Below are 15,198 nucleotides of genomic sequence, written 5' to 3'. Positions count from 1 at the left end.
ATTTGATTGCAAAATGGCCGAACTAACTCAAAGAATTCATGTTTTACTGCGACTACGCTTGTTTGCAGTATTGTTCATAAAAGACATGGTTGAAACCCTTGTTTATCTAATAACAAGTAATTTACGCATAGAACATATGTATTTCTTTCTCGGTCATATAGAATTTCATTTGTTTTAACCATATGACGTCATAGGACATTGTTCACATGCGACAGTGTAAGTTGTTTAAAAGATAAACTAGGCAACAATTGTATTTTAGTAAAAGTTGCTTGCTGTATTTGAAAGTTTGAATTTCTGCGTTGTATAGTTTCTTTGTCATTTGGCATGCAGATATTATAAAGATATTCATCAGAGACGTTATCATCAGTTATACTACAGTAACAGTTTCTAATTTGAAGACATCCACTTCTCCACTACGTCAGCCATCCAGAATATCAAATTTGGATCTCTTGTAGCTTCAACCATTCTGCTTCCAATCATTGATATTTTCCCGTCTTTTACGATGAAAACATCTTCTAGGTAACAGTCATAGGTTCCAGCAAATGTATGTTTCATATCATCGCTGACGACGCGGATCTGTGGAGATTAATTGAATTACATAATGAAAGGTTATTATGAATGACACAAATTATGTTAATCCAGCTGGGTTTTTCTCGACCATGTATCAGTCTATTGTATACGCGCGGATTTCAACCAAAAACTAATCAGGTCTGTACAATATCCCAGAGCATATACGTAGGTACCATGTTTCATTGGTTGTCAATGATAAAATTCGGTTGGAAATAAAATAAAATAAATACAATAATTCAATTTACCTTATCAGCACAATCAATGTCCGTAGTAGCGATGTCTTCGGTTTCTGTATTGATAGCATCCACCAATAGCTTTGCAGCGTCTATCTTCTCAACAATGGTTTTGTGCTGAGGTGTTGTACTTTGGTTTTCACCTAAAGTTATCCCGTCTGATGGGTGAGCCTCTAGCTGGTACACAATCATAAACTCTGCCTTCTCCTTATAAGTATCATAAAGCGACGCGAGTCGACCCTGCTGAACAAACAGCTTTACAAATTGTTCAAAAATTAATTAGTATAAATAGAAGTTGAAATGAAATTACAAAACTGGAATACATATATAAATGAGGACACATTAGTTGTAGAATATATATTCAATAACAAAATCTTGAATATATGTCCAAGGGTCGATGCAGTACTTTTTGAACAATCAGGAATTGGCCAATCAGCAAAGAAACTTTTGGTTGAAATTTATCACAATCAAAACAGATTTTTCAGTAGCAGATATGAAATATACCACACGAATTGCATTGTTTGCTTTATTGCCTCTTAAAATAGAATTCAAATTTTATCAAATTTTGATTGGTACATTTAATTATGACAAAATATGAACGAATTTGTAATTGTGTGGTTGTCAATATTTATTCGCACTGGAATAAAAGTCGGCGTGATCGTGTTCACTTAGTATGTGTTTGTTTCTCGTCGACTACCTACCGACAAGAAGGGTCAGCTCCAAGATGAGGAAAATATTACCAGTGGTTTTGTTTTTTGTATGTTGCATTCTGAAATGAGACTATACTTTTGCTCATCATCCAGCGAATGCACTTGAACATCTGGGGCCTCATCACCAACGTTCAGTGGAGGCTTTGAGTGTGACCATCCTTTTACTGCAAATTGGTCCATGATCTGAGGGCACATATTTACATAATGTTACTTTATCACTACAGTATGCTAATTTAGCAAATGTTTAAAGCGGGAGGGTCGTCACCTGCGCACGCGCGGGAATTGAGTCCCAAGCGAGGATGACAACACGGCGATATGAACGCATAGGCTCATGGTAGACGCTTGTTTGTAAACAGTAACACGCTATGGCCATCTGACGCATGCGCAGGTGACGACTCCCACGCTTTAATACTAATTATTTTTTGTATGATGTAGAATGTTCGGAGACTGACAGCCATATGGCATTGGGTGTGTGTGAACTGTTGCAACCTGTATAGACAATTTTCCCGGAAGTCGGAGACACGGCGTTTCTCATGCGCGCGCATGTCGTTTTGGGGTACAACGTAAACTTGCATGCGTGATATTATGCTTCTTGATGCTCCAATCGTTGTCACAAAAATAAAATTCTCTTCTATCGACTATCAACAAACTCACATGTTTATATTTTCAGCTATGACAAAACAGGGTACAGTCTCGCTACTTCCGGGAAAGTGGTCTATGTCTGTTTATAGAAATGGGCGACGTGATTTCTTCACAAGCGGGGATGAGCGACCAGGCAATGGGGAAACATGTCACGTGATGGAACAAGAAATACATGTTAGAAATGAATATAAATGAGTGAGGCTACAATTTTGGAATTATTGAACGAGTGGTGTAATTTTCGAGCCCTTAAATAATTACACGAATTTAAAACATATGATATTGCAAGTCGCCATTTGATATAATATTTATCAAAATATTTTATTTTTGCAGCTTTCATAAGTTTGACGTCATTACGTAATATGTTTACTTCTGAATATGGTATAATTACACTTTCTGTATTTTAAACTTTCAGCTCGAATTAAAAAATAGAAAAAAATATTTTATATATAAAATACACATAAGCGGTACCAAACTGGTAATTAGAACAGAAATATGAAAAATAACTGAACAAATGGAGGATGGGCGGACATATAACACAATCAGAGAATGTACAATGTTTATTACATACCTCTTGATCAGAGTTATATTTACGCATTATTTTTCGCATTATTGGATCCGCTGATTGACTGAACTTGACGTTATAGTACACAAATGCCTTTTCCCAAGCTCCCATATATGGTCTTATAAAAGTTGTATCATGTTTCATGAGTTTGTCGCTGATTTCTTGGGTATCGTCGGCCAGATATTCTTTCATCTTGACAACTAGTTTCAATACAAGGTCGCGATCATTTAATACAGCTTCGGCTTGTTGCTGCGTTGGTCCCATGGTTGTACCTACGGAAAAAGGCATTGTTATGGTCAGTGTTAACATGGAGAATAAAAAAAATTACATTTACAGGGATAAATATTCTCGTTGTATGGAAGAATAAAATGTGCCTTCTAACTTTTGTTTCTTTGTGTCTATTTGTTTGGCCTATCTATTCACTATTTTAAATCGATATTATTATGTCATAATGTCCTGTATTTGGAAACTAGTATCTTTTCATCGTATCATGCCTTTGTATTGTTATTTGATTCACGCGTAAATTCACAGAACGCTGCCAGATGAGTGACGACAAAGACAACTTACGAACTCCTACACATAATTCCAAAAAACAAACAAACATAAATGTGATTAAAATCATTCTCGGCAAAAGAAGGTCACAACTACAAGACATCTCGGGAACATTTACTAAATTTACGAATCAAACAATTTGCCCGAGCAAAGAGTCTGCATAACTGTTTTTTTTTACAGCATCACTATCAACGCCACCTTGAACGAAAGAATAACCTACGTAGCGGTACTCGTACATGGACCTGACAGACTGAGAGACTCGGTCATTAAGGGGAACAATAGGTACACATTGAATGTTGCATTTGGTAGGTTAAATATATCATGAGTAGCTGAATATTGTTGACATGAATCAAGTAACAGGTTCAAACCCTTGATTGAGGGAGCAATTAAAAGACGGTGGCCGTCGCGCAGCGCCGCGTGTGTTCGAATTTCATGTAAATACGCGTTGGTATGCGTCGCTATGGGCCCATATCAAACACACGTGCTACGATTATCAACATATAATGAATTGTTGGTAAACATATTTTTGAACTTATATGTCGGATATCTTCATGAAATTAACACTTAAACTATCAACACAAAGATAACAAAGTAATGGGTAAAATCATGGAAGGTACTAACGTTAGTACCTTCCATGGTAAAATATACCTTCCCCTGCCTAACTCCATTAGTCGATCCAAATGCATTAGAGGTCATCGACCCGCATATAATAAAATATACTAAAACTAATCTTACGACTTGTCATTCATAGTAGAATCTGACCAACTCGACATCTCCACTGATACTTGAGACAGGAAGATGATCAGTAAAACATTACGATTTAAGAGAGACAAGATAAAATAAGTTTTGTCCTGCCCGCCGCCTAAACAATTGTCATCTAACTGTAAGGCCGTCGCTGATTGGTTGCTGAGCTGGAATGACAATTTTTGGTTTCAAATACCCCAGGAAAGTGTTCTATGATCTTCGTGCGATTGGGTGTTCGTATTTAGGGGATTTTTCCACACAAAAACGACGAATTCGGCCGAATTTTGTTATCGGTTTGCTTAATCGTAATTCTATGAAAGATTGGCATTTTTGTCCTAATTTGTAGGAATCAGAAAAATGCGTTTTACAACTTGTCTCTTATTTAGTTTTATGCCGCATTCAAGATGGCGGCCCCCATATAGTAAATATCGCATTTATTTTATTATCATTTGTGCGCCAGTGACTGTGGATGCGACAGCGTACTGTCTGAGTGCATACTTTGAGGTATCTTCGTAACCTTACTATTATACATCTTTTCCTACAAAGGATACATCATGGGAATGCCGAAATCTAAAAAGTTTTAGGACAGAATCAGCGAACTTCTTTGTATAGAGTCTGGTCAAACCAAGGTGGCAGCCATGTTTTTTTTTAATTATAAGAGGACGCTTACGCGCGTAATTCGCATTTCCTAATATGGTAGGATGAAAATACCCCGTAAAATAACGCAAAATTACGGCACGCTGTAACTTATGGCGTTACGGTGACAGATGTATAATAATATATATTATGCTGTGATTATTTTTCAACTTTTTTCTCGGTGACATAGAATGAAAAGTCCGCATATTATTGATGTGAATCATAATACTGTTAAAATTCTAACTATTGACATAATTCAGCCAGTTTCCAGGAGTTTATGTTTTCTTCCAAAATTCATTGTATATATGTACAGTAGCATGCGCAGTGGTGCAACATTAGAATTTGGTTCGAAGTTCCTTAAATAGCGGCTGACATTGGTCCAACATTATTTGTAAGGAATTTAAACAATTATGAAAAAGAGTTCATGAAGAAAGTAAAAAAACAAAAACAACTTCCTTTTAAATTAATCGTGTTGGATCATGAAACAAAATCACATAACAGAGGCGGCGGAGGCACGACGTTTTGCATGGGGCGTGATCTGCTCACCATCTCCCACCTATCCCCCGTGACGCCGCTACTGGATCAGACTACACGCCAAAACAACTGACAATATGAACATCAATCTGATTTCTTATCGGTGTTTTAAAGTCTGATATAATGAAGGAAACGCCTTACAACAGTAAGTATGATAAGTTTCGTACCACGCAACATGTCGATAAGATACGTAGTACGATTGCGAGACAGATATCAACTACGGGGCACCTAAAACGCGTATCTGCGCGTACTAGTACGTTCGGAGGGCAAGGATATTCCCAAAAAAGCGTGTTCTTTCGATACTTTTGTTTTAATACGATAACTAAAATCCATTAACATAACAGTAACAGTTGAAAGACCACAATCTTGAGTTCGAAGTCCACCATTTGGACTAGTTGGATTGTGCTATTGATGATTTAATGACAGGAGTGTCAACACATCGACACTTTCAACTGATTCGTTTCACTTTAAAAGGTCTAATGACAAATGAATGAAAATGAAATTCGTTACAAATCTTACTATAATTTCGAATTACTTTTTATAATACTTATGGTAAACTATATTGGCCGCTCCAACGACTGAATGGTAGATTTTACTTTAAAGGGCGGGCGAGATATATGGGTCTCATATAAACAAAGATGGCGATTTTGACTGAGATTACCATACTTCAATTATTTTTTTATTGGTGTTTGGAAGGCATCGAAGGAGTCACTGGCGGTAATCAGTGCAAATGGCGGCCAGGGAAAAACTCGTATCCGTGATTTAACTAGAAAAGGGCACTGGATTATGAGAAAATCAATGTTTATCAACACAAATATCGCACATGCGCAGCGCGACGACCACCGCCCTTTAACATATACTTTGTAGGTGGTGCCGAAATATGTTGTCAGAGCAGCAGGAAAGAATAAAATGATAAGTGAGCTGTGACACAGTTGATTTTTACAGAATAGTGCTTCACTCCTTATCTTAGAGACAGCGTTGTCCATGACTTGAACTTCCTATTTGTACTGATGTGTTACATTGCTAGACCACAGTTCTTCCGTCACGTGTGGCTAGACCAGCTATCACGCGAAACCCAATAAAAACAATTCATTATAAAATAATGTACATGTACTAATACCCAATTAATTCTGTATTTATCAACATGAGGACAAATGACCCCTACGATCAATATTCAAAGTAGAAAAATTATGTAATGAACGGTTATCGATATGGGTGGCACTAAATATCCTGTACATCATCTTCAGTAATAACTCGCAAAGCGAAGCCCCATATCTTCAACAGAACGTAGCGTTTACAAATAAAGTGACCGATCGTCGCATAAAGCGCGGTAGTCGTCGCGCTGCGCATGTGCGACATTTGTGTTGATAAACATTGATTTTCCCACAATCCAATGCGCTCTTCAAATGGAAATCACAAGTATGAGGTTTGACCTGAGCGCGACTTGCACTGATTACCGCCGGTGACTCCTTGATACCTTCGAATAACATGAAAATTACCCAATTAAAGCTTGGAAACGTCTCAGTTCATACTCGTTGATCTGCGCAACAGTCAAAGTCGCCATCTTTGTTTATATGAGACCCATATATCTCGTACATGCACAGCACGACGACTACCGCGCTTTAATTAAACAGTTCAACAGAAACAGCGTAGAACTTTTTTTGATTTCGGCGCAATTATAAAAATACGAACGCTGTCACCATAAACAATTGTACGACATTGGTTCACTTCTGTATATGCCGCCGGCGGGCCAAATGCCCGGGTTAAATCTTCAAAACGCGTCAAGGTTTATAGTTGAACTGACGTTTCGAATTCATGACGTCTTTGGCAATGTGTATGATGTACCATTGACAAAAACCCAACAGCACACCTAAAACAATACGCATACCAACAACTATATCAAACCAAATACGCTAGAGAATTAAGGAACAGGCAACTGTAGGAAACATACAAAAATGAAATGGTGTTTCCTGCGACGTTTCTTGGTCTTATTTACGGAAGCGTCTGAACGCGCGCAACAAATCCGGATCAATAACAACAAAAAACTGTCGCCTATTTCACACAGTGGGAGCAAACTTACAGCAAATTGACCATGGGGAAAAAATAGCGCAAAACTAAGCGAACAAATAACATATTTTGCACAATTTTTCTGTCAGTCTCACGAAAATTTCCCTGTCAACAGTTACTTTAGCATCTAAGTCGTTCTTTAACGTGTTTTCGAAACTAAGATGTATAACTCGTTCAAATTCCACTAAACTATGTCCTACTGTTAACAGTGCGTTGCGTAGGCACGTTTTTGTTTTGAAAATCGTCCATCGAAAATAGTCATTAATATATTTTCACGGATTTTGAGTGAGTGATGCAACTTGTTGTGGAATATTCGAAAGTAATCTCGAAATTCTAAGAGGCGGCAGGCAGCAACATGTCCCTGTATCCTCTAGTGTCTTTGATAAAAACATTATCGCGATTTGAGACGTCTTCCACGCACCGACGGTTGATGAACACCAGATGAAAGTTTTTTTTTCCGCATTACGCCAGATTGAGTTCATTCAATGTACACACCGCATCGTAAATACTGGTTGGATCTTAAATATATTATAATCATTGGGACAATTAAACAAACAAAAGATATACAAGCGGAAATCATACCAAATTGTGTGCAAAACATGAAAAGATTCATGTCATCCACGATACACATGGATATGTTTGAAAAAAATGTTATAACGTACCTTATGAGTTGACTTGGTTGTCTGGACTACTACTCGTCAGTGTCCCACCTTTGCTTAAATCCGTGTTTTTTGACCACATATTTATACGGCCCCTTATCGACTCGTACTGTGAACTTCTTGTGACGTATTTATGTCAACGTAAAGGTACGTTGTGATATAGTCTCAAAAGTTTGACAGTGTGTATAAATAGAACAACAAAAATGTCAAACCCTCTCTCCCTAGAAACCTACATGTACATCTTCAAATTGCATGTTAATTTCAACGTTATTGTAGGGGACTTGATTGTCATGCCAAACTATACTATCCGTGTTTGAAATAAATTTGGTAACAACTATTTGAGTTATTTTAACTACAAGGAGAAGTTTTACGACGGACAGCAACCAACAATGGCATCATCATCATCATCATCATCATCAACAACAACATCGCCATCAACAACGGAGACAGATATTTAACTCTTATATAACTTGACCTTCACGTATGATGATACGGACAAGGTAAAAATAGCAAACAAAAACAAAACAATTATGGTACAAATACTAACGTAACTGTATTATAAGTTTTTTTGAATATAACGTAGCTACTGTATAGCAACATGGAGAATGTAAACCAATTGTGTTCGAGCATATAAGGTCATGACTAAATGAATACTGTAGAATACTTTATTTTAGCTGGAATTAATTTTCGCTGAAAAGACATTTTGGGTGTTTTGTATGGAATTTATTTTCACTGATTTTTGACGAGTTGAATGTAAAATATAGGAAAAAAGGTATATTTGCTAGATTTTATTTTCACCGAATCATTCCTTCAGCGAAAACAGCGAAAATTAATTCCAAGCGAAAATAAAGTATTCTAAAGTAGTTCACAGTATTTCATTACACAAGCTCGAAGTAAGAAAAGACACAGAAGATTCCATTATAAATAGGGGGTGTGTAGCACAAAAGATCATTTATATTTGATTGTATTTTCGTATATCCAATATAACAGTCTTCAATCAAAAAAATAACCGTATCTTATCACAGCATGGTACGAATAAAAAATGCTCAAAACAAAATCTTAAGACATTTTTGTGCAGGTGCATAAAGGCGGAATTACACAACCAAGGCGACCTTATCACATCCTGAACCAGATCAAGACAGGCCATTTGATTATGCCCATAATGATAATGGTCTCGTGCCCTAGTTCGTACTACGAACCATGCCAATAAGGCCACACCACAAAAAGTATTACGTCTATCGATTTTACCAAGTCTTATACATATATACATGTTTGTTTGTTTATTCAAATCCTTTATTTATTCACAAATTATCTTTAATATACACGCAACAGTGACTCTCAACTGGTTTCATGTATTATAGATATGTAGGTAATACTCCTACAGTATGTTAGTCATGTGAACACCCCTAACTCCTTTATAATAGATATCTGTGTAATTGGGTCGCAGTGCACTATATTATATACACAGCATATTATCTAAGTAGTGTGTCATTTACATAATTGTTAATTAGGCTGGTATATGGGTTATGTTGACTTACACTAGAATCGGCAGGTGTACGGATGGTACAGGTTGGTGGTGCCTGGCCTTAGATGTGTGCATACGTATTACGTATATGTAGTTGTTGACAACTCCTTAAACTCACTGGTACTAATTGATATCTAGGTTAAGTTGGCCTTTAATTAGAATCGGCAGGTGTACAGATGGTATATACAGATATGTACACATTTATTTGTGACTACTGACTACGGCAGTCAATGTTTATTAAAGAAGGCTGATGTTTTATTTCAAGAAATTACCAAAAGTATCACACATGTATGTTAATGTGTGTGTGTACGTGTTTATCCAAACGTACATGTGAAAGTAACAATCCTTTTAATGAATCAGGTGGATTCAACATACCACGGCGAAGTTTCGACCATCGACTTCTGTAATGCTGACTCAGCTATTTGCTATTATGCATGACAAGTTATCTCTGATATCTTATTCGTGGCATGAAAACTATCATGACACTACGGTGGCCCATGTATACAATTAGTCCGCTACATGAAAATCCGTCGGCTATTTGAAAATCGCTCTGCTACTTGAAAAAAAGTTGGTCAGCTACATGAAAATTGCTCCGCTATATGAAAATCGGCCGGCTACATGAAAATCTGTCGGCTACATGAAAATCGGTCAGCTATATGAAAATCGGTCGGCTACTTGAAAATTGCTCCGCTACATGAAAATCGGTCGGCTACTTGAAAATCGGTCGGCTACATGAAAATCGGTCGGCTGCATGAAAATCGGTCGGCTATATGAAAATCGGTCGGCTACATGAAAATCGGCCGGCTATATGAAAATCGCTCGGCTACATGAAAATCGGTCGGCTACATGAAAATCGGTCAGCTACATGAAAATCGGTCAGCTATATGAAAATCGGTCGGCTACATGAAAATCAGTCGGCTATATGAAAATCGGTCGGTTACATGAAAATCGGTCGGCTATATGAAAATCGGTCGGCTACATGAAAATCAGTCGGCTATATGAAAATCGGTCGGCTACATGAAAATCAGTCGGCTATATGAAAATCGGTCAGTTACATGAAAATCGGTCGGCTATATAAAAATCGGTCGGCTACATGAAAATCGGTCAGCTACATGAAAATCGGTCGGTTACATGAAAATCACGGTAACACAAATTATTAATTTAAAAAAAAAACAAGCGGGAAACTACATGCACCCCAATGAGCTAAAGATGATATATTTGTGTCTCGTATTGTTTAATTATTTTTAAATCTATATAACGGCATAGTATAAAACGCGTATGTATATTTACTAAAATCTTGCTACACGTGACGTATGGTGAAGAGTTTAAATTTAAATTTGCGAAGAAATACTACGCGTGATAATTTACGCATGTTTTGCAATAACTTGCATTATACTAGCATATATTTTTCGTTGTTATTGTAATTAACATTATTGTTGTTTAGGAGTTAAAATGGTATAGAAATCCATTTATGTATTATTATCACCACGTGTTCACGTGGTTTTGAATCGTCACCTGGTTTGTTTCTACTATTATAATACTACGTCGTACAACTTCATCTACCTAGTACTCAAATACCAATTTGATCTACGCATAAATCCGTTTTGGCAATTGAGATTCTGTCATCGTTTTCAATATCCAAAGTACATGATTAGTTTTTGTCCATTCTTGAGTATTACAAATCATTATTATAGTTCATATAGAAATATTTTATTTATATCACATAGTGTTTATTGGTAAATATTGCGTCATGTAACTACGACTCATCTCAATTGGGCGTGTTGTACCGGAGCACCGAGTTACTGACGTTATAGGACATATTTTTATAGCTCCATTGGTAAGGCTGTTTTAAACAAATCTATACCTCGTCATAGATCATTTGAAGGTGATCAAATTATGGTTGAGTATACCTCATTATAGACCAAACATCAGCCATGATATGTGCATGGGCTTTATGAGCGAGATTTTTTCTTAAATTTTAGAAATCATGTGTGCACGATATATTCACAACAATCATGATGGTAGTCCAAATTGTTGAAAATGTCCTCATAGCATGTAGGTAAGCTTTGTAAGTCGCGCCAAAATTGCAAACATTTCAATTATTTCAGATAACATATTGTTTGTTTGTGCAATTAGTTTGGTTGACCGTTATATCACCTCAGCTTTGACAATCATACCGATTTTTTAAATAAGTCATAAACATTAGTGTGCCCGATTTACAACCCGTAGTTGCGAATCATGTGATATGACGGTCGCCAGGGGGTATTTTCGTAAGCTGTAATCAATTGTTTTTATTTTTCGTAATAATGTAATTTAAATAAATAAAAAAAACGTAATTTCGTAGACATGAGCAAGGTGTAAAACGTAATCAGCTATCCTATTCTTCCGTAATTCGTACACAAATCTTATTTTTTGTAAGTGTATAAACCATTTTCTACATTAAATGTTGTAATTCGTACGAAATTACAAACTTGTAATTCCTCATTTGAAGCCCGGTGTCATGCGAAGAATTTTCCGTGCGCTAAAACTTCCGGGTGAGGTCGTTGCACAAGCGCAATGCAGTTCTTGAATTTTCTTCGCGGTGTAGTGGATTCTCGTAAATAATGTGCATTGTTCAATGAAAATAAACGTTCTGCTGTTGATGCATCGACGGCAGATGGCTAAGTTGTTACGTATATCTCGAATGTAGGTAGTTTCGGCCACACACATGTCTTATATCTTGTTGATTGAATCTATGCAGTTCTATATATTTAGTAATCCAAAATCTAAATAAATGTATATAACAGCAAAGACTGTGTTTGAAACTATTTCCGTAAAACTATCAGTAAATACAAATAGTACATTTATAAACAAAATACAACAACCTAGCGAGCATCTCTGCTTGTGTAAACATCAGATGTGTTATTTACTTAAGGATTATAAATGATTAATATTATTTTGCCTGGCGTTGTACATAATACGTGTTGCATTGTTTTTGTAATTCAACTATTCTATTGTTTTACTAAAATAAAATTTGAAAAAGTTTTCTCTTCTAGTTCCCTTTTATTGATGATTTTTGTAGTACGTTTTCAGATGTAACAGCTACAGGAAAATGGCCGTGCGTAGTGAGGTGATTGACCACAAAATTGAAGGCTGCCGGTGGCAGAGGCACTATTGCGTAAAGCGCAAAGGCCTCTGGGAAGGAGATTGGGTATACCATTGCTTGTGTATGCTTACGAAGTCGGGTAAACAACGTATTCATCTGTTTGTTAAATAAAATGAAGTCAACCAACCTGTATACTTGAAACATCATATTTGCATGTGTTGATTGTATTGGCATGATGACTCTAGGCTTTGAATGTAAACAGGTTACAAGTCAGTGCGCCATTCTAACCCTATACAACCACAAATTGTTACGACTCGTTACCAAAATCTACTGTACCGTGTCACGTTCACATAACTACAAATCAGTTTCATGGCCTTACTACTACTAAGTTTAGCTTCTATTAGTCCCCGTTCGGACGTGCGTGCGTCTGTGCGTGCGTCCGGACCTGTATCTTAGAAATGCTTGGACCAATTACAATCAAACTTCACACATACATCATACATGATAGTATACATATGCACGTCAATTTGTTTCACGATCTGATTCAAGATGGCCGAATGGCGGCCATTTGTGTGCTAAAAATCATCAAAATCAAGCATTTCTCGGCTGTTTACAGATGGATTTTGTTCAAACTTGGTATATGCATTAGAATTATGGGACTTTAATGTAAATAATTTTGTTTTTCAGATAAGATTCAAAATGGCCGACTGGCAGCCATTTTGTATTAATGAACGTGGTTCTCGTGCCATATCTCTGACTTGCTTTCACTGACTATGTTCAAATTTTAAATATTCATTATACATTATGTCATAGATAAACAGATATATTGGTTTGATGATCCTATTCAAAATGGCCGAATGGTGGTCATTTTTGTGCTAAAAAATCATCAAATATCAAGCATTTATGGGTGGATTTCGTTCAAACTTGGTACATACATTAGACATTACGGGTTCCTGATGCTCGTCATTTTATTTTTCAGATTGGATTCAAAATGGCTGACTGGTGGTCATTTTGTTTTAATGATTGGGCTTCTAGAGCCATTTCTCTTAAATTCTGTGACTTATTATATTTAAATTTTATATGTTCGTTATACATCATGTTATATATATACATGTATGCAAAATGGTTGATTTTGATTGCTGTTCCACAGCAATATCTCTCAATATGGACAAGTACATGTTTGACGATCAGATACAAATGTCAATCATTTTAATGTTAAAAAATCATATTCCTGACATGGTTATATTCCAGCTATATTACTATAAACAAAACTACATATCTTAAATTTGATAACTAACGGAGACTGTGCCATGCATGGCTTGTTCACCTATAAAACGAGCGTCTTCATGCTGTCAACATATATCAGAGGGTGGGCGAGGGGGATAACTGATACAGCTAACAGAAAATTAAAAAGGCATTTTACGTTTTTACAAGAAATAAAATGAAAATTCCATATATAGTAAAAATGGGTTTTTACACTTTACACAGATAAAAATTCATAATTACATTTTACAGTTATTTTCATAGGTTTGATTTAAGAGCCAAAGAATATCACACATAGAATAACCTCCGGTGAACGCGTTCTGCTGTGACAAATCTCATGGGTTTGTGTGACGCATATGCCCGAATCAGGCCAGGAATTAATGTCGAACGTTAACGTGCGATATTAGTTCCGGTTTGATATATTTTCCGGTGTTCTACTAAGAACATTGCTTGACGAGTACACTTGCACACCGCATTAAATAAAGTGTAGATAACATTGCGTACATGTCATTGTAAAAGTCAGAATATTTAGAACATCGTGTTAACTTCGAACGTCACGCTAAATCGCTCATTGTTTTAGCAAATGAGCATACAAATTAAATATGCATATAATAATAATAATAATAATAATTCAACACTAAACAAACTACAGGGAGTTGTTCAAATTCTATAGTCGTATAAAACAATGATCATGATATAATCTGTACAGATACAGAGGTAAGAAATGGATCTTTTGACAAGTTATTACAATAATATTATAGTGACAAATAAAAATTTGATGCCAGACAAAACATCAGAAATATAATATACGAGGCGAAACAATGATCATCATTGTCTGTTGTAAGGATTAGCTCTTAAACTTAACAATTGTTTAATTTCATTATGTTATTGGCGAAATAACTATAAATTATAACAAGTTTTGTATTTGCGACTTGAATACTAATAATTTATACTGAATACTAATAATAATATACTACTACCTCTCAGATTTTGTGTCAATATTGTATTTTTTTTAATATTTTGGGTCATTTATGTCAAAACTGCTATTTCCGACGATTTCTTGAAAACTACCAGCTCAATTCATTTGATACATGTTATGTAGGTATCTTGTGTTAATCTCTATTAGATATTTCTTTTTGTGACGATATCAACTATTCTCAATTCTTAGCAATTATTTTTCCATGTTTGGAAAAATAAAATTATACGTGAGCATGCTTGATATGTAGGTGGAATCATCAATAAAAGGGAACTAGAAGAGAAAACTTTTTCAAATTTATTTTAGTAAAACAATAGAATAGTTGAATTACAAAAACAATGCGACACGTATTATGTACAACGCCAGGCAAAATAATATTAATCATTTATAATCCTTAAGTAAATAATACATCTGGTGTTTACACAAGCAGAGGTGCTCGC

At 35.9% G+C, this 15,198-nt stretch overlaps 1 pseudogene; it reads right to left on the bottom strand.

Annotated features, from left to right (window-relative positions):
- Positions 1-387: 387 nt before the first annotated feature.
- On the bottom strand, positions 388-3,005 carry LOC144354079 (thyroxine 5-deiodinase-like; annotated as a pseudogene).
- Positions 3,006-15,198: the final 12,193 nt, after the last annotated feature.

The sequence above is a fragment of the Saccoglossus kowalevskii genome, chromosome 16 (genome assembly GCF_978046115.1).
Source record: "Saccoglossus kowalevskii chromosome 16, keSacKowa6.1, whole genome shotgun sequence".
NCBI lineage: Eukaryota > Metazoa > Hemichordata > Enteropneusta > Harrimaniidae > Saccoglossus > Saccoglossus kowalevskii.
The sequence above is the reverse complement of the archived record's forward strand: the minus strand, read 5'-3'. Positions and strand labels throughout refer to the sequence as shown.